Genomic DNA, 23,269 nt, shown 5'->3' on the forward strand with positions numbered 1-23,269 from the left:
GTTTAAGTGCAGTGTGAACTGACATCTCGTTTCTCAACTTCTACATAGTAAGCAGTATCCCATTACGTCAATGTGGCGCTGTTCTTTATATGAAATGCAAAACTGTTTAAACATTATTTGGAAAAATAGATAAATTAACCAATTGAATCTTTTTGCGAATACAGTGTGGGAACGGTACACACAATTATTTAAAAGGTACTGAACATGCGGAAGATTTTAACGATGTTTGTCGAAAGGGTGCTAAGCGAAGTCGAGACTTGCTCTCTGTAGCTTTTTGGTTATTCTCTAAACTCAAGAAATATCTTAGAGGTTGTTGCTATGAGACAAGTGAGGAGGTGAAAGAGAGTGCAACGAGGGGCATTAACACGCTCACACAAAAGGACTTCCAAAAGTTGATGGAACAATACAGCAAGTACATTGCAGCCGGAGAAGATTAATTCGAAGGGGATTAGAGTGTCGTGTGTCTAATATTAGTAAAAGTGCATATGAGAAAAATATCTGGAAACTTATTAAAGGCACAGCGTATATTAAATAAACGATTACGATTGTTCATTTCGACTTGAATCTTCGTACACTAAAAAAAGTTATCCTAAATGTTTGACGGGACCACCCGGATAAATCTGACCAACAGTAAATACTGTCAGGCATGTTTGATTAGCATTGGTAATCGACAAAAACCCGATATTACAGCCCGCTTCAGAGTCGTTTTGTTGGCGTCTAATTTTCTTACTAAGGATCAGCAGTGATAAACCACCAGTGTAGTCGAAATGGGCCCATAAGTATCGATCACCGTATTTGAAGGACGGTTGACCGATAAAAGGAGACGATATCTACGTAATTACATCAAGCATTAGCTAGGCTGACAGATAAGAAAATACCCTGCTTCGGTGCGACGAGATCCTTAATCTAAGGAGATGTTGATGATTTAAAAAAAAAAAACGCTTGCAAAAATTGAATTTAATAACAGTAAAACAATAAACAAAATAAATCTAATCTATTTCTGTTTAAAATACATCAATGATATAATCATATTTCAAAGTTGATTTCTAACATCAAATTATTCTTGGAATTTATTTCCTTGCTTATTTGCTAGCTGAGAAAGCAACTCATATCGTATATTCTCGCCAAAGAGAAAAGACGACTTTGCTAGATTAGATGTTTGGCAAAATTATAGAAGAAAAACTGTTTATCACTAATTCCGTTTCCATCTACCGCTTTGTATTCGCGTTATTTACAAACACGCGATGACTCAATTGATTTAAAGACGATCCCTCTATCACATTCCTCCAAACTCCAACAAACCCCTTTCCTAGTTTGCGCAACACTTCGCGCCGAACAGTGTTCAGCAATTGCCGAAAACGCTCTGTAATTAGAATCCGACCTTGCTTTGCAAACAGCTATAAAAGATGGAGTCGAATGTGTAATCAGAGGGTACAGATAAAGGGGCTTAATCGTGTTGACATCGATGGGGAGATTAAAATACCACGCACGGTTTCAAGGCGCCCTGTGGCTTATTATTGTGAAGCTTCTGCCATACGAGTAGGCTTTCCTGTTGTATTCGATGAGCTGACAAAGAAGATCGTCGACTTGGAACTTTGATTACAGATATTTATATTGCTGCGGGATCCAATGGAAATAAATAATAAGACAAAAGAGTTCATTATAAGTAAGAGGAAAGGGCATACATATGTACCTACAAACAAATATACATACGTACACATACATGCAAACATACACATACGCATCTCTCTCTTTCTCTCCCTCTCTCTCTCTCTCTCGCTCTCTCTCTCTCTATATATATATGCATATATATATATATATATATATATATATATATATATATATATATATATATATAATGAATGACTGACAAAAGTCTCTATATTCCAAAGTTTTGTTATAAATAGAAACATTCACGTCAGATGCACTCCTTCTTCTCAAGGAATTAACTGTTTATTTTATACACCGGGCCCTTCTGCAGCTGCGGTGATAATATTTTTCAGATGCATTTTCTATGTTAAGCTGTAAAAAGGCGTTACTTTGGTCAACATTGTACTGACTTTTGTTAATGGTATTTTTCGATAATCGGTTTTCGATATTTATCGAAGGCATTCCAATACAAAACGTGTCTAACAATGCTTCCAAACTCATAAAGTGCATTTGTAGGCAATAAAAAACAGCCTAGTCGTTTCGGAATGCATAAGGAACTTACGCACACACAGACACATGCATTCAGAAAGCCATCTATAAATATAAAAGCGAAAATGTATATATGTTGGTATGTGTGTTCGCTTTTTCTGTATGTCTACAAAAGGCTTTTTTTAGAGAAGCGGTCGGTCGCCTAACAACTTTTAAAAACTTTTTATATCACATATAAATCGTAATATATCAGAGTTAACAACGAAGCTCGCCTGTCTATTTAATTTGCTCGACTTCGGGAAAATAAATATTCAACATTTGTCGCTCGCCGCATGTGGGTTAGTCTTTTTCCTATAACAGCTTGGAAAGCGGTCCCGCAGTAAATAAAATACCATCCCGCAGTCAAACTTGACCTCATAAGGTCATTAAAACGGGCACCTGCCAAATCCAAGTAATTTAATAAATTCAAACGTGTCTCTGTTAGCATCTCGCGGTGGGGCAATGGCTAACTCGCACTTTTTTTTCACACTTTAATTTACAGCTTTGCCTCAAGTTTCGGGTTCGATCCTCATACTTACCTACCAAAACATTTTAACCCCCCACCCCCATTCCCGGAGTTTCCACATACACCTCCAAACACCCGGGCAACGCCGGGTACCCCTCGCTAGTTTAAATATATAAGTAGATATAATAATCATTTTTAACAAACAATAATCCTCTATTCATATACAAATAACTATGTATTATCGCTAATGGAAAGACGTTCTGTCGCTTATTAGAGTGCTCGAGCCACAAGAGCGTTGTGTATAGTTATTTACAAACAGAATGTTTCGCTGAATTACAGCAGGTTGTTATTTCTAGTTAAGCGAGTGCTTCAAGCTGAGTTCGAAACCGTCCCGTTTTGCAAAGAATTCATTGTAATTCTTTTCTGTTCTTTTTCTCAAAGTTAAACTGTTCTTATGCAAGAATCTTTTATTAGTAACTGGACAAAAAGCAGGAGAATAATTTTAACAGCCTTCAACATTAAAATAGGGTAATTCATAGATTTTTCTTTTCAGACATTCTGCGATCCATAGCTTTAAATACAGCCGAGAAGCTACTTAAATCGTAAAACGTAATTCGACCTGTTAATCTTGAAGGGTTTGCGGGATTTAGAAATAAATGCGTCCGGGTTTCTAGTCAATTAGATGTCATTATAAACTGCGGACATCAGGAAAAGTTGTTTTTTTTTTCTTTTTTTTTTATCTAGTGTCGGCTATAATTTGATTGCCTCTTATAGAGGGATAAACTGGTCAATCTAAACCGGAATTCTCAGCTACCAGATTACAGTCTGGAAAAGCCGGAGAGAACCAGCTGCATCTTTTAACAATGAAACTGAATTATATCTTTCGCCAAGACAAGTTAATCTTCAGTCTTGTTCATTTTCCCCTGAGGTCGGTTACGTCGCCATATGCGTATCCTGTTGTGTATGATGTCTACACAAGTGGTTCTGAATCTTTTCCTACTAAAACCACTATGCCAGCTTTTTAAAAATTTTAGGGGGCGTAACTTTGATTTAATGAGATATATATTAATATATACTGGCGAAACTGGTGAGAGCGAATGCCTACTGGAGATAACTTGAATGCCTACTGGAGGAATTGTAATGCCTACTAGACACTGTCCTCGACTGCCTAAGTTCTCTCTGTACAGGGGGTTGTCAGAACAACCTGGCGTGAGGATACTTTTTCTCTAGAAGTAAACACTGATTAAATATTTAAAATCACATAGTATTTGCTGCCCAAATAAGATCTCCTCACTATGGCTAACCCTCATTAGCTTTTACGAAGAAGAGTGCACCTTCTCCAAGTGATGTTACCTCTAGTAATAGCACGAAGATGGATACTCCACCAGACTAGATAACTTCCTGTCCTGGAATCCAGTAAGACCAAGAGACCAAAACGAAAGATATACTACAACGTATGAAAATGGTTAATTGGGAAGAGGAAAACTATGTTCTCAATTTCTTTACTTTGTTTGAGAGATAAAGAACTTAAATGGAACATTCGAATATCTATGTATCTCATATAAAGTTCAAGTGTAAGCCCCGGGTTGTGGGCCCTCTGACTTCTGAGAACTTCGAATGAAGTAAAATAAAGCGAATATTTATATATATATATATATATATATATATATATATATATATATATATATATATATATATAATAAAAATAAAAATTACAATTAAATTTACCAAAATGATCCAAGATGGTAAAATTAAAGTATATTATAAATATTAAAGAATTAATATTTATAAAGTAATCTCACCCAGATGTAAAATCTCGATAAAACCAAATAGCAGATAGAGCTTATAATAAGACCAAACAGTTAATAAAACATGTTAAAAACACATTGAAAAAGAGTTAAAAACATATTTAATTCGTCCCCTCTGATGAGAAGGAAAGTATTTCTTCGAACCTCCGCGGATTAAGGACTATCCACTTATCAACTGTTTCCTTTTCAGATTAAATATGTTTTAGCTCTTTTTCAAAATGTTTTTAACGTGTTTTTTTAACTGTTTGCTCTTATATATATATATATATATATATATATATATATATATATATATATATATTACGACCATGTAATCGTTGCAGCCATCTACCTTGAAAATGCTGCTGTGATGGAATAAGTCAGAGAGAGAGAGAGAGAGAGTTGCAACTGTAGTTGAAGTGATTGTCTCTAATGACTGAGGTCTGACAAGAGTTGAAAGTCCTCTGTTCCGTCTGCCTGTTCTTTCCGGACTACAACTTGGATGTCTTCAAGTCTAATGTTAACAAATTCCTAATGAACCGCCCCCTTAAGTAAACACTCCATCAAATCTCCACACTAACGTAATGTACTTGCAATAACCCTTATCCCTGAGTGGCTTCCGGGCCTTGATAAGTGGTGATCACTGTGTAAAAAAAAAAGTGAGAAAGACACTAAATATTAAGGTCTCAGGTATGATCTGAAAAAAAAACTGGAATCTTAGAGATATCAATCATACCAGTTATTATAGGTGCCACAGGGCTTATGAAGAAGAACCTGAAGTCCAACTTAACTAATATTCTTGGTGTACCAAATGCAAAAGAGCTTAGACAATTGTACTTAAGGGAATAATGAGGATACTAAAAGGAGCTCTCGGTTGGTTTCTATAAAAGCAGGGCAATATTGGCAGTTGGTTTAGCTACACCATACCCAGCGTTACAATCATCAAAGGAAGAAAATGAAAAAAAGCGAATATATTAAAAAATCAGATTTATGAAATTACTTCATTTTAATTTCGGCTATAATGCATAATAGTCGTATATATTTTACCATATATATTTTTATAACTTACTACATCTATATATATATATATATATATATATATATATATATATATATATATATATATATATATATATATATAGTCCTAAAAATAAAAAAGACCTTCGCTGGCGAGGACTAGTATTAACCGTAACCAGTTATACAGTCCTTTTGAAATTTTCATCTCTATTTTTCTCGTTATATACTGAATATTTGTGAATGAAACCTATATGAAATATATTCCTTATTAAATTTGAAAGATTTTCTATTCTGAAAGAAGTTTAAAAATGTAATCAAAAAAAGTTATTTTAATGTTTTTGTTAAAAAAAATCAGATTTTCTCATTATTCAGACCTATATTAAAAAGAGCGGGTTGCAAAAAATGAATTGTGTTGTGAGGCGAAATACAAACTGAAACATAGAGAATATTCAGACCTGTAATATTACAAAGAGGGGGTTGTAAAAATGAGTTGTGATGTGAGGAGAAATAAAAACTGAAACAGAAAGAATATTCAGACCTATAATATTACAAAGAGCAGGTTGCACAAATGAGTTGTAGTATGAGGAGAAATACAAACTGAAATAAAGAGAAATAGATTCTTAAAATATAATCTTAAAAATATAAAATACAAGTTAGAAAAGCATTTCATCCAAGGCATGAAAATTGTTAAACAAAATGTTTTTACTATAGGCTTTAAAAAGACAGGTACAAGATTCAATTTGAAATGTATTTATCTTCAAAGTGCATTTTAATAAATTTTACAAAGTAAGGTATAAAAATTTAATTTAAATTTAATCAAAAGATAACCTTGGATTTATTTTATGTAATGTACATTTTGTTGCAATTTCAAAACATTATCTTTCATCTAGCGACTAATGATATAGATATAAAATTTTCAATGATTTGTTTTAAAAAGTGCAACAGAATGTACATTACATAAAATAAATCCAAGGTAATTTTTTTATTCAATTTAAATTAAATTTTTATACCTTATTTTGTAAAATTTATAAAAGTGCACTTTGAAGATAAATAAATTTCAAATTGAATCTTGTATCTTTTGTTTAACAATTTTCATGCCTTGGATGAAATGCTTTTCTAACTTGTATAAAGATATTTATATTCGTAATATATATATATATATATATATATATATATATATATATATATATATATATATATATATATGCACATCCAAATTGATGTGTAAACGTTTTACACTATAGCAGCAACGTGTATAAAGATATTTATATTCGTAATATATATATATATATATATATATATGCATATATATATATATATATATGCACATCCAAATTGATGTGTGAACGTTTTACACTATAGCAGCAACGTGTATAAAGATATTTATATTCGTAATATATATATATATATATATATATATATATATATATATGCATATATATATATGCACATCCAAATTGATGTGTAAACGTTTTACACTATAGCAGCAACGTGTATAAAGATATTTATATTCGTAATATATATATATATATATGCATATATATATATGCACATCCAAATTGATGTGTAAACGTTTTACACTATAGCAGCAACGTGTATAAAGATATTTATATTCGTAATATATATATATATATATATATGCATATATATATATGCACATCCAAATTGATGTGTAAACGTTTTACACTATAGCAGCAACGTGTATAAAGATATTTATATTCGTAATATATATATATATATATATATATATATATATGCATATATATATATGCACATCCAAATTGATGTGTAAACGTTTTACACTATAGCAGCAACGTGTATAAAGATATTTATATTCGTAATATATATATATATATATATATATATGCATATATATATGCACATCCAAATTTATGTGTAAACGTTTTACACTATAGCAGCAACGTGTATAAAGATATTTATATTCGTAATATATATATATATATATATATATATATATATATATATGCATATATATATATATATGCACATCCAAATTGATGTGTAAACGTTTTAAACTATAGCAGCAACGTCATCATTTGGTATGTACATTATTTCCTGTCTTAATTATACGGATGCCCAACGGCGATATAATGGTTACTGGAAGAAAGGTTTTTTGGGGTTTTTTTTTAAGTTTTGCCATCGGATTTTTATATTTACATTAATGTTATAGTAATTTAGACAATTTATAATTTTATACATATATATGCATTCATTAATATACTTGTATTCATTAACATGCTTATATTTTTCCTATACAATAAATAAATGTATTTATCATCTGCAAAATGAAACTTATTTTTTTAAATATTCTTTTTCCTTCTTTTTATAATAGCAAATAGAGAATTGTATTTCAAACGAACAACAAAAAATAGGTCATCAAATATTCTGTTTGTTTACTTATATTCAAAATATAAAATCCCCTACTATATATAACACTATAAAATATTTTTAATATTGTTTTTTATATTTTTTTACACAGTGATCACCACTTATCAAGGCCCGGAAGCCACGCAGGGGTAAGGGTTATTGCAAGTACATTATGTTAGTGTGGAGATTTCATGAAGTGTTTACTTAAGGGGACGGTTCATTAGAAATTTGTTAACGTTGGACTTGAAGGCATCCAAGTTGTAGTCCGGTGGGAAACAGACAGACGGAACAGAGTTCCACGGGCGTGCAATTCTAAGAAAGAAGCTTTGTTCATGGAATCCACGTTTTGATTTAGGCACAGATATAGAGTGGGGGAAATTTTTCACAGTGGATTCAGCTAGACGGGTGTTTTTCGTGAAAGATTGGCGAGAGGGAACCAGAGATTGGAGTTCAGACGAGCACCTGCCATGGAAATAATGATAAAACAAGGATTTTTCACAGTGGATTCAACTAGACGGGTGTTTTTCGTGAATTATATGTTATTTGTGCCGGTTCTTATAAATATTAGTAATCATTCTTATATTAAAATATGTAATTATTTGAAGACCATTGTTTAGGTTATGAGTTGTGACAAATTTGGCTAGGTCCCGTAATCTTCAAAGGAAGAACATGAAAAAAAGCGAATATATTAAAAACTCAGATTTATTAAATTACTTTATTTTAATGTCGGCTACAATACATAATAGTCGACAATCTAGAATTGATAAAAAAAATGTATATGTCCAATTAAAACTGGAAATCCATGTGTATTTATGTGTAACTTATCAGAATGAGTTCGATATGCACCTAAACAAAATAAAAAAGTTAATACAGGGTGACCCCCGCCCCAAAAAAAAACAAAAGCTAAATGGAGGCCATCTAGAACATATGCTGTAGAACGGAGAAAAAAGATCAAAGACCCTAGTGTTTTGATATGATGTTTTGAATATAACAAACTAGTTATGACCAAAGTTTCATTTCATTCTGACAAAACACTACGAAACGAGTCCTAATTAGAGATGGGGCCCGTTTTTTTTGGGGGGGCACCCCGTAATTGTCAATAGAAAATCGACTCTGTAAATTTTGGTTTCGGTTTCAATTATAGCTGATGGCACTCAAATCACACACAAACACATACACATACACGCATATATATATATATATATATATATATATATATATATATATATATATCATAAGTTTTCGATGCAGGTCTACATTCAAGTTAATTCACCGAACGAATAGATATTTATTTTCTGTGTTTTTTTGTTTGTTTGATTTTTAAATCACAATTTTATTACATATACAGGGTGACCCAAAAAAAGCAAAGGCTAAATGGTTGCCATCTAGAACATATGCTGCAGAACGGAGAAAAAAAGGACAAAGACCCTAGTGTTTTGATGTGATGTTTTGAATATAATAAACTAGTTATGACCAAAGTTTCATTTCATTCTGACAAAACACTACGAAACGGGGCCTAATTAGAGATGGGGCCCGTTTGGGGGGGGGGGGCGACCCCGTAATTGTCAATAGAAAATCGACTCTGTAAATATAGGTTTCGGTTTTAATTATAGCTGATGGCACTCAAATCATACACAAACACATACACATACACGCACATATATATATATATATATATATATATATATATAATAACAGTTATATATATATATATATATATATATATATATATATATATATATCATAAGTTTTCGATGAAGGTCTACATTCAAGTTAATCACCGAACGAATAGATATTTATTTTCTGTTTTTTTTTTTGTTTGTTTTTTAAATCACAATTTTATTACATGTACAGGGTGACCCAAAAAAAGCAAAAGCTAAATGGTTGTCATCTAGAACATATGCTGCAGAACGGAGAAAAAAAATGACCAAAGACCCTAGTGTTTTGATGTGATGTTTTGAATATAATAAACTAGTTATGACCAAAGTTTCATTTCATTCGAACAAAACACTAAGAAACGGGGCCTAATTAGAGATGGCGCCCGTTTGTTAGGGTCACCCTGTATAAATACTTGGTTGCGTACTATCCTCGTTTAAATAATGGTGTTCTCACACAGTTTAATGATTAATAATATTATAAATATTTGCATATCAAAAATTTATTAAGATTTGAACAGTATTATTTTATTTTACATGACATAAATCGTAGATGTTAATAATAAAAATGGTACTTATTTTATCGGGATATTTTTTTTAAATCGTATTTTCAAGTTAAATTCGAGTTTTACGATATTTTCTAATCAAATTGTTAGGTGAAATTGCAAAATAGTTTCAGAACTCCCACCCTCCTCGTGTTAAGAATGGCTTTCTATATTCTAACGGTATTATTTTTGCACGGTCACATAAGAGCATAAGTTTCAAATAAGTAATTATTCATATATTACGAAGAAAATATATATAGCTTCTTTTATTGATCAATGTAATTATAATAAAATAAAATCAAAATCAAAATTCACACGTTACTCGATAAACATGTCATACGTTCTTATGCGTTCTGCTGGAATTTCTTGGGCAATATGAAGCGATCTATCCTGACAATTAACTATTCAGTAAGGTCAGACACTATAAAGAACACTTTCTTTTTTAACATGGAGTGCAGTGAAATATCTAATATAAATATTCGGAGTTATACAAATCATCCATAGAATATCGATATTGACATTTTGTGCTCCAGAATTTATTTTGACAGGTACATCTGATAACTAACTACATTATTTTTATTCAATTGTCACCCCAAACAAGGCAAAGTGCCACTGATGTAGGGAGCTACTATCAGGGATATAAGTTGCATGGAGATGAGCAGCAAGATGTGTGTTCACATTACATTTGAACTTCTGTATGTAAGTGCAAAATAGGCTTCATGGCTTAGTGGGGATGCCCTGTTCTCTTCCCTGCAACCTCTCTCACACAGGAGAGACGTTGCGAGTCTGTCCTTGTTTTATCGTTACTACCATGGCACGTGCTCGTCTGAGCTCCAATCTCTGGTCCCCCCTCGCCAATCTTTCACGATAAACACCCGTCTAGCTGAAACCCCTGTCAAAAAGGTTCCCCACTCTTTATTTGTGCCAAAACCAAAACGTAGATTCCATGAACAAAGCTTCTTTCTCTGTTCCGTTTGTCTGTTCCTGCCTGACTACAACCTGGATGTCTTCAAGTTCAACATAAATAAATTCCTGATAAACCGCCCCCTTAAGTAAGACACTTTATCAACTCTCCAATACGAACGTTCTTTACACGCAATAACCCTTATTCCCGAGTGGCTTCCGGGCCTTGATAAGCGCTGACTACCTTGTAAAAAAACGATTGTAAGCATTGTTTACGCATGAAAATATGAGCAGCAGGCGACGGATGGATAAGCGATTGTAGTAGCAGCAGGAGCAGCGTTTAAACGAGTACGAAAATTGGCAAGTGATGTCGCTCTTCCGTCTGAATTAAAAGAAAACACGACTCCACATGGTCGGGAAGAGAAAACAAACTTGACGCCGAAGGAAATGGATGAGAATGGGCTGGCTGTGGTCAGTGTGTAGTCGGGAAAAAATGCGACCGATAGGAAAGAGAAGTAACACCACATGTTTCCGTGGGAGAACATAGAGATTTTAATCAGTCTAACTTTGAAACGATACTGATAATGTAGAAATAATCTAAGCGAATATTACTACAAGATTCTGTCTGTCTGGGTCTCTCACTTCCACACCTAGAAAAGTAAGTTAAGTACATAGTTAATTGTCCATACTGGCGCCTTCTTTCAATCGGTCATATCTCTCTTTTTATCTCTTTAAATAAAATCTTTGGAACTCTAAAAGTTTTATTGCATTTTATGCACGAGTAGTTATATTTTTTTTTTGTCTAGCTTGTTTAGCTAGACGAGGCTCACAGATGGCCCACGCATCGAAAGAAGCGATGATAAAAAAATACATTATTTAATTGCTCTTTTTATCACTTACAGGTAGGAACGAACACATGAATTTGATCGTGTACATATTCAAAATGCGCGTTCATGAAAATAACACGTGTGAGGGTTGCTGGAACATAAAATGTTACGAGTGTGTTTAAAATGATCTTCTTAAATAGACAGATAAACAGAAACAGCGGAGAGCATATGACATCTATATGTTTTTTGTTTTTTTTTACACAGTGGTCACCACTTATCAAGGCCCGGAAGCCACTCAGGGATAAGGATTATTGCAAGTACATTACGTTAGTGTGGAGATTTGATGAAGTGTTTACTTAAGGGGGCGGTTCATTAGGAATTTGTTAACGTTGGACTTGAACACATACAAGTTGTAGTCAGGTTGGAAGCAGGCAGACGGAACATCATCAACGCTCTGATCCCCATCTGGTATCAATTGGGATGGATGGCTCTCGTCTGGGAGAGGCCCCGTGTTTTGACAAGCTTCTGGGTTTGACCTTTACTCCTGATCTGAAATGGAACACGTACATCAAGTCTGTTACCAAGGTCGCTGGAAATATGGTGGGATCCTTCTACCGCTCCAGAAGATATCTCACTACTGATGCAATTCTCTATCTATATAAAAGCCAAGTCGTCCAAGGATGGAATACTGCTGCCATATCTGGGCAGGAGCTGCTAAAAATAGCCTATCCTGCCTTGAGAGAGTACAAAATAGACTTGGTGGCTTAGTGGAGGGTGCCCTTTTCTCTACCCTGCAACCTCTCTTCCACAGAAGAGACGTTGCGAGCCTATCCTTGTTTTATCTATATGTGCTGAATCTATATTTGGCCATATATGTTTTCCATGAAGATTATTCAGTCATTACTTCGTTGTTAAAGGATAAATAAGTACGAGAAATATATTTTTATACTATGATTTTCTCACGGGTCGTTTACTGACTGAGTAACAAATAAAATCAAACTTGAAAACACATGATAAAACTGAAAATGTTTAACGACTATATTTATTCCTACTTTATCACAAAGTGCAGACATGTCTATTAATATCAATGAATTATCTGTAAAAATCGGCTTAAATTTTCCGCTACTTGAAATTACAATGGACATAACGAATCGAACGTTATTAAATTTGCTGTCCAATGCTTGTAGCAACAATAAAGCTGATTGTCAAAAGCCGATTTTATTATTTGTATGAAAATCGGTTCTTGTCTTGAATGATGCATGATTGTCCGCCTTGTAAAGAAATCTACTTGTCTCATCCTCTATTTTTCCGTCTTACCACCTCCATTTATTCATCTCCACCATCTCTCTCTCTGCATTTATCTTTGTATGTCCATATAATAAAATAAAGTCGACTTCAGATAAAAACAACACTTTTACACGCATAAGTCTTTTGCTAAGAAATTGGCCTTAGTTTTCATGTGTATTCTCAAAAGATCATACATTCGATTTTATATCCTGTCAATACTTGTTGTGTTTTATCTGTGGAACCAGACTCTCACAAATATACACATATAGTCTCAAAGGGAACATGGCTAGATTTTAATCCTACTCCTAGTTATCATCTCTAACCACTACCCGACTCACTGGTGTGTTTGTTTATACGAGGCAATTTCTGTTAAAACCGTTAAATTAAATATTGACGAATATATACGTCGATTCCGGTAGACGTATGTTTTTTATAAAACTAACAACGTTTCAATGAACAAAGCTGTGTGTGCCATATTCCTTTAAAAATGCAATTGTGGAAAGAAACAAAAACATCCCTATGTATGTTGATTGTACCTATTTACTATGCCTCCCCACGGGACAGAGTTAGACACCAGGGTCGTTTTTTAACGTAGAGAAAAGGTACAAAAATAAAAATTGTCTCAGTCGTGAAGGATTTCTCCTCCACCGAAAGAGAACAAGAAATAGAAGTGCAGCATCTGAAGAACAGATACTACACTTTGATCTTGTCCCGAAGGCCAAGAAGCAGGTCACACGCACAGAATGCGTATTTTAAGGCGATAATAAACCAAATTTAACTAACAAAACAGTTTTTTTAAAGGACGTTGATGCTATTATAGTTGATGCATATAATTGTTATTCTAACGAACTAATGATGTGTGCATCATTTCCTTAAACATTCAATAGTTGAAAGGAAACATACATTTCTATATGAGTTGATTATAATAATAGTTTATATTATACCAGCAGGAAACCTATCCAAAAATTTATTGTCATTTCATAAAATAAATTCAACCAACAAAACAATTTTGCATCATGCTTTTTTTTCTTTAAATTAAATAAAAAGATTTTTTTTAAAAAAGATGCGGATGTTGGTTCTTTAATTTTCCCTACTCATTCTTTGAAGACGTTCTTAAATTTGGCATTAATAGCAATTAAAATAAAATTGAAATTAAATATATCCTAATTAATTGGTGGCTAATAACTATGTATAAATTTTCATTTACATCGTAAATATTTCAACATTTTTTGGAGGCGGGATGTTTTCTTTAGTATACTCTTTGATAAGCCTTTATAATGCTGTATATAAGCTGACATTTTGAAAATATTTATAAAGTTATGTGTAATACATATTGTTAACATTTTATCAAAATCAGAATATCTCAGAATCTATCAAAATTTTAACGACAATTTACCCACCTCCTCTTTCTCATCATTCTAGTCCATATTACCCATTTTACGTAGTTATTACCCAAAATTCTTTACGATCAGTTAATTAATGTTTGAGTTCATGCCAAGCAAGATACATATAGATGTATGTGTATATATACTAAAGTTGTAACAATATCAGGTTGACAAAAAAGTTCTTGTGGGTTTTAACTTTTAAATTCAGATGAACATATCTCGATTCAAACAAATTGTTATAGATCGACAAAAGTGCCGTCAGCATCTACAGACTTCTGCCAACGCAAACCAATCGTATTTATGTCATTAACGTAAAAATCGTGCGGTATGATGGCGATGAAGTCGCTGAAGACGTTTTTGATATCGCTTAGGGTTTTGGAAGCATTTTTCATACGGAAAGTTGTCGATATATTTAAAAAGAAAAAGGTAGTCGATAGGTGAGAGGTTTTTGGAGTATGGCGTATAAGGCAATATTTCCTATCCAAATTAGTTGAAATTCTGCAGAGTCGGTTTCGCAACGTGCGCTCGGGTATTATTGTGAAGAAGAATTTTCGTTTGCATTCAAAAAGCTTTACTGGACGCGACTGCTCAGAAACATCCAAATAGTTAGCATGACCTTGTTTGGTACAATTCTAGCATTGGAAAGTGTCGTGCAGCTTCCTTGGCGTCTAACCACTGAGTTATTGTATATATTTTTCCAGTTAACGGAAAAAAAACATTAAGAAATTAACGTGCGGGGTTTGAACCTACAAACCACGTCATGCAAAATATTTTTTTAACCGCTATCAACTTACCCACAGTAGAATTTTCACGGCCTGTTGTTCTATCATTGTTGCTATGCGGCAATGTGGAAAAATGGTTTTATCGATGATAATAAAAAATAGCGGTTTCTATTATTGGTTATCGGTAATTATCGGAAGTATTCTGAGACAAAACTTAAAATCATTTCCAGACGTTTGCACAAAATCAGTAAATTTTAAAGAAAATCTGTTAAGCCGTTTCTTAGTCTCACATACACCAAGTTGCATTTTTCTAAGTGTGTGCGTATATATATATATATATATATATATATATAATTATGATTAGTTTTTTTGGAAAAAGAATTCCAGCAGAGTGCTCAATTAAAAGGAAAATCCAAATTTTAAGAGCGTACTTATATTTTGTGTACAGAAAGTTGTTAGTTGAGACAGGTCATTGGTACCGTCGGTTTCAAGCCCGATAATAAGGCCCGTTTAAGGTATCCTTATCGAGCTCTCTTCAGCCAATATTCGATAAGGATACCTTAAACGGGCCTTATTATCGGGCTTGAAACCGACGGTACCAATGACCTGTCTCAACTAACAACTTTCTGTACACAAAAAATATATATATATATATATATATATATGGTAGTTTATAAAATATATATGGCGATTAAGCTACACTGAATATTCGGCGTTTCATCCATTCTAGGATTCGTCAGGCTTATGCGCGAATTCTGTGGTTGTTTCTTGTTTTTATATGGTCCTCTTCTGTTGAGGATTTTAGTTAGCCAATCAGCTTTCTATATCCACCGCGCCCCTTCCTATCAGCCAATGGGCATGCATTTTATTGAACCAAGGATGTTTTAGAACTAGGTTAGTGGTTTAAGGCAGACGTTTTCCTCCTTTTTATATATATATATAAATATACATATGTGTACACACATATACACATATATATATACATATATATATACATATATTTCTGATCGTTTATGTATATTCATGTTTATTTAATTTATTTATTTGTTTATTTTCTATTGTTTTTGTTAGTTTTAAAGCTATTTTGTATCGCTACCCTAGATTAAGTTTTATTTTGTGAACACAGTTATTTTCTATTTCTCTTCTACAGTTTAATAGATTTTGGGGTTCTTTAAAGTACAGGATAGCAAATTTTTCATGAAGGCATAATTTACATGGGTCGTCTAAATACCTTAAAGTTATTCTACAGTTGTTGCGAAAATTTAGAGATGATAATTAAAGCACACATTAACAAAATACTAAATAAAAACAATGTAAACAACAACAAAATAAACAATAAAAAGTAGACACTATGACAAAAATAAAACAACACTAGCAGAAATAATAATAATAACCATAACAATAACAATAATAATAATAATAATAATAATAATAATAACAAACCAACCCCGGACAAGAATAACCATACCATAAATAAAAATACTAATAACGAACGAGATAAATGCAACTGTAGACACCGCACATTTTGCCCAGTTCAAAATAAACGTCTAACAAAAAGCGTAGTTTATCAGTAAACAATATTTGCGAAAGAAATCCCGAATAACAAGAAATATTACGTAGGCATGACTTCCTTAGATTTCAAAACCCGATACTATGACAACAAAAGTACATTCAACAATAAAAAAACACCGTATAAAAACAACACTAGCGAATAAATACTGGGAACTCAAAGAAAGCGAACATTCGCCGGTAGTCGAATGGAAGATAATAAGACAAGCTACCACGTGTAGACATTTAGAAATAACCACAGAATTCGCGCGTAAGCCTGACGAATCCTAGAGTTGATGAAACGCCGACTATTCAGTGTAGCTTAATCGCCATATATATTTTATAAATTACTAACTAGCTCTACCTACATATTGAGCACTTTTGAAGTAAATACTTAAAGTTTACGCATGAATCTATACTTTCGTATATTAATTTTATGTGAGTAAAAAAAGTAGCTATATATATATATATATATATATATATATATATATATATATATATATATATATATATATACACTTGTGCCCGATATTATTCATACCCCTCGGATCTTTGAGATTTCTATAAGAATATTGCTCAAACCAGAAGGTAGACAATATTAAAGGGATTTCAAACAATAAATCAAGCATAAGCATTTAATTTAAACTCAACAAATAAATAAATTATGCAAGTTTGAAACATTATACAAAGAAAAACAATAATGGCACTAGTTCAAAATTATTCATACCTCTCTTACTAATAGTCAATAGCATGCCCTTTATTCTTAATAACTGCCTGTAACCGTTTTGGATATTTATCAACAAGGTTTTATAAGCATCAACACTGATTTCTGACCATTCTTCAATGCAGTAGTTCTCCAAATCCCTCAAATTTCTAGGTTTCCGCTTTTTAACCTCAGTTTTCAATATGTGCCAGAGGTTTTCGATAGGGTGCAGGTCGGGACTCTGGCTAGGCCATTCCAAAACATTAATTTGATTATCCTCAAACCATTTCTTGACTATTTTGGTAGTATGTTTTGGATCATTATCCTGTTGAAGGACCCAGTTTGGTCCTAAATGGAGCTTCTCCGCATCCTGTCTAATGTTTTTCTGGAGTATCTCCAAATATTGCTCCTTCTACATGGTTCCATCTATCTTGATCAAACTACCTGGACCACTAGCCGAAAAGGAGCCCCAAAACATTAGGCTACCACCACCATGTTTCACCGTGGGTATGGTGTTCTTTGGGTTGTAAGCTTTTCCGTTCTTCCTCCAAACGTAAGAAGCATCCATATGGCCAAACAATTCAATTTTTGTTTCGTCAGTCCACAAAATACTTGAGAAAACGGACTTTGGAGAATTCACATGGGTCCTAGCAAACTTTAGACGTGCTGCAAGGTATTTTCCGGTGTGCAATGGAGTCCTTCGTGGTCTTCTTCCTTTCAGACCATTTTCATGCAGAGTCCTTTGCAATGTTTGCCTTGATATTTTTATGCCAGAAGACTCCAGATTTTCTAAAATGTCCTTAGTAGTGGTGGTTGGATTTGCATTAACACTTCTTACAATATTCCTGGTGGCTCTAGCAGACAGTTTCCCTTTCCTTCCTCTACCAATCAAGTTGTTTGTTGTGTGGTGGCTCTGGAATTTTTTGATTATGCTCTGTACTGTTGCTGTAGGGACCTCGAATTTCTTGGAAATTGACTTGTAACCTAAACCATCCTTATGTGAATTCACAATTTTAGTCCTAAGATCATTACTGAGCTCTTTTTTCTTCCCCGTTCTAATAATTTTTATTCTTTCATTGGTTTTCAGTTGATATCATTTTAATTTCTGAAAAATGCAAAAAACGAAATGAAATTAATCAAAGGTTGTATAAAAGCATTCAAAATAAGAATCAAACAAGAAACAAACAGTCAGAAACTCGATTAATACTGAAAAAATAAGGGGGTATGATTATTTTTGAACATTGCAGATTTTATAAATAGCTGTATATTTCTTTTATTACAAGTATCCCGAGATTCTAAAATGACGAAAATGATCAGAAGAGGTTTATTAAGAATATGAATCAATATGGACGTAAACAATAAATTCTTACAAAGTTACACCTAATAAACTAAATTTTCAAGGGGGGGGGGGGGTATGAATAATATCGGGCACAAGTGTATATATATATATATTGTTTTTTGTTTATAGATGGCAGGTTTAAGATAATAGGCACACGCGTATTTACTTACTTTCAGAAAGTTTCTTTTTATAAGTAACACCTTGCGTACAATCGTTTCAGACCCCGGTGTTTAAATGTAGGAATATAACCGTTTATGAGATTATAAATTCACATTTTAGACTTTATCATCGCGTATAATAATAGCCGCTGTAATAACAAGTACTGTCCTATATGTAAACTGTGAAATTTTGAAATATTTTCTACGCGCTGATGAAGGCCAAATTGTGCTAACTATAATGCGATGAACGGCTATATGTTATCAAATTATTATTATAATTTGCATAACTTGGGTTTGATTAGTGCGTAGAAAATAAAACAATATTGAAAAGAAATCGTATCCCACAAATAAGATCTTTTATGTTAATACAGCTGAGTTGCCCTAGTTGCGCAAATCATATGGTGATGAACGGTTATAATCTTATATGTCAAAACTAATGTTACTAACAAAAAGATACACTTTCTGAAAATTAGTAAATACTTGTGTATCTATTACTTTTAACGGTGAATCTTTAAATAAATATAGTTATAGCTTGTATATCTATTCGTGTTTACGTAGTATAGTTAAAAAATATATATATTTATAGCTCTATTAATGCACTATTGAGCCATCTAAATAATAACTTTGTGTTATTAATAAAATAAAAAAATAAAATTAATTAATGACTACCCCCAAGTAGTTAATTTACATATAAACATATACACTTAAAGAAAGATGAGGAATAACAGTTATATATTACAGAACAATAAGTAAATGTAAAAGGGAAAATTAATTTTAAAAAAAACTTATTTTAGTCCATGTCATTTCGAAACTAAATGCTTCTTGACAGAACAGGAGAAAATTGAGAATAAGACAAAATAAAAATATAGAAAACCTGGCTTAAAAAAGATTAGATATGAATACGAATGAAGGAACAAGATATTAGATTGGTATACCATAGATTAAAAAGAATTTTTTTTAATTTCCCCATTTACCTTTCTTTATTGTTCTGATGACATACTAAACTTCTATATTGTTTTTATTCCTCATCCTTCTATTTATATTATTGTTTGCTCCTCTTCATAGTGTTGAGCTGTTCTTATCTTAATAAGATTTGCTTTGTTAAAGATTTACTGTTTGATAACATGAGTGTATATATATGTATATATATATATATATATGTATATATATATATTTATAGAGAATAAATAACAAAAAGTTATATTCCAAAATTCATGATGTTGACCATCTTATAATTTATTCCTTCAATTCAGTTGACTTATACAAATGGAAAAATATAAAGCTACCTGCAGCTTCTCTTCCAGTTTCAGATTTTTCCCATGACAAATCATATTTCAATTCCTTTTGACGGATTGATTGTTGCTATTTTTTTCTGATGAGTTAACGGCATAAAAGATTCACTGGTTGATATAATCATTAAGTGATTGATTTTGCGCTACGAAACAGATACTGTCAACAATTGTATAAGTAAACTGAATTAAATGAATAAATTATAACATGGTCAACATCATGAATTTTGGAATAGAACTTTTTGTCATATATTCTTCTATATTGCTCTGTAATTACATTGAGCTTCTTAAATAAGGATTAATATATAATAAGAAAATATATTTCTACAGAAATATATATATAAATATATATACATTTATATATATATATATATATATATATATATATATATATATATATATATATATATATATACGCCTATAGAGAAATTGAGCTCTCTAGTAGAGCTAATAGAGGTTTCCACTTAAAAGAAATAATCTGGTTACGGATTGTATGAAAAAAAAACATATTGCCCTAAAATCTATTTTACTTTTAGTAGCGAGGTCTCTTGGCGAGGTGAATCGACTACTCGGATGTGGCTTGCATTTTGCTGTTTCGCTCTGTTTGACTTCTAAATAATCAGCATGGATACCTTACAATGCCTATAAACATTGATGCGGTCGATACAATCAAAGCTGCCTATGAACGACTGTACTTCATATAAGAATCTATACATATACCGAACATCACAGGTGTAGATCTATTTCTATATGTTGCTTTTTTTTACCTCTTCAAATCGAATTCGTCATCAAATGTGCCTTCGACGGTGGGAAAATAACAATCACTCGAAGTTCAATCAAACCGAGACAATTAAGTGTGCTATTCAATCTCATTTATAACTCTTTTATTATTCGAGTGGAAATAAAACCTTGTGTCATTTCGACGAACGATTCTGGCTCCTAGGGCATAAAGCAACGCACAATGCCGGTTGCGAGTAACACGCTGAAAATTTCAACCACTTTTCTAACTTCTTTCGATTCGATGTTCGATGGAGCAGAAAATCTTTGCTTTTCATCGATTTAAACTTCTAGTGACACATCCTAAATTTATAACAATCTCTCTCCTTCTCTCTTTTTCACAACAGTCTCTTCTCTCTCTCTCTCTCTCTCTCTCTCTCTCTATATATATATATATATATATATATATATGTGTGTGTGTGTATATTTATATATATGTATATATATATGTATGTGTGTGCATGTATATATACATGTTTGTATGCATATATCTATGGGTGTTCATATATGTGTGTATGTATATATATATATATATATATATATATATATATAATATATCATATATCATATATATAGATGTGTGTTTGCACGTATATATATATATATATATATATATATAGGTGTGTGTATGCATGTATATATCCACATCTAGATATGTGTGTGTCTGAAGGTATATCAATGTACCCGCATGTATGTATATATATATATATATATATATATATATATATATATATATATATATATATATATATACATATCTGTTTGTGTATGTATATATAAATATATGTGTGGCTATCTACTTCTGTGTATATGGATAGATGTACAGTTACATATCACAAGTTTTTTTATGGAAGTATGTGAAAATACATATTAGATTATATATATATATATATACACACACATATACATATATATATGTGCATGTGTGTTTGTATGTGTGTGTGTGTGTACATTTATACCAACACTAGCAGGAGGATCCGACGTTGCCCGGAATTGGATAAAGATAAAAGAATATTCCAAATGATTGATTTTCATCGAAATCAGTAAAATCGACCATTTGTCAATTTAAACGATTGATTGCACGGTGCACTGGGAGGAAGCTATTATACTTCCTCGCAGTGACTTAGTCTACAATACATTTTAGTCTACATTGCACTGTTGAGAACCTTCTGTTGGTCTTATAAAATTACTTTATATAATGGTTTGAATTAAGATTTAAAAAGCAGAAGTAAAGTATTTAGATTCAATTGTGTTCTAAAACGAAACATATATTTTGAACGCGCCCCGGCCTTATTAAAGAACTAAATGTTAATATTATACGGCAGCCACTTCTGCTTATGTAACTAAATATAATATAAAACTTATCAAATGCACACTAGTTATGTTAGATTATAAAGATTTTAACTTTGTTCAAAATTGAACTACGTCTTCTTGAATTGGATTTGTTTGTCATCTAATTTAATACTTATCGGAGGCATTTTGATAAAAAAAAGCCTATCTATGAACATTCCTACACAGATTTGTGAGAAATTTCCAAAACATCGGGCCAGTCGTTTTTCAATTTATGGGAAGCCCCCCTTCTCTTTCTCTTTCTTAAACACACACAAGCATACACACATATACATTTTATACATCAGTATGGATATAGTATCCATGTGTCTGAAAGTTCATGAATATAAGCATGTCCACATTTGTGTCTGTGCATATATTGTTTACTGTGTGTCTCGTCTTATATAATAAATTACAATTGCATGAATATAAACTCAAATACGTGTGTATTAATATACTAATAAACGTTTATATATAGTTATTTATCTATATATTAGTATGTAACAGTTTATATACACTTGTGTTTATATGCATACATGTATATATATACATACATATATATGATGATGATGATGATGACATATATATATATATATATATATATATATATAGGTGTGTGGTGGCCTATATACTTGTGTGCATATGTGTATAAGCACATACGTGTATATATGTATATATATATATATATATACGTGACTATATATATATGTATACGTGTGTAAGTATACTTGTATGTATATGTGTATGAATATATATATATATATATATATATATATATATATATACACGAGATGCGTTCAGTAATTTTCCAGACGTGTTCCTATGGGCACCTTTATTAAGATATAAAACTTTAGTCGCCTTCGCAGTAATCTACTTCAGCTGCAATACACCTGTACTGCTCCAACAATTTTAGGAAGACCGTGTTAATGATTCCCCTCACAGCCTCTTTCATCTCTCAATTGTCCT

Source organism: Euprymna scolopes, chromosome 25, assembly GCF_053919585.1.
Source record: "Euprymna scolopes isolate OS-2025 chromosome 25, ASM5391958v1, whole genome shotgun sequence".
NCBI classification, from domain to species: domain Eukaryota; kingdom Metazoa; phylum Mollusca; class Cephalopoda; order Sepiida; family Sepiolidae; genus Euprymna; species Euprymna scolopes.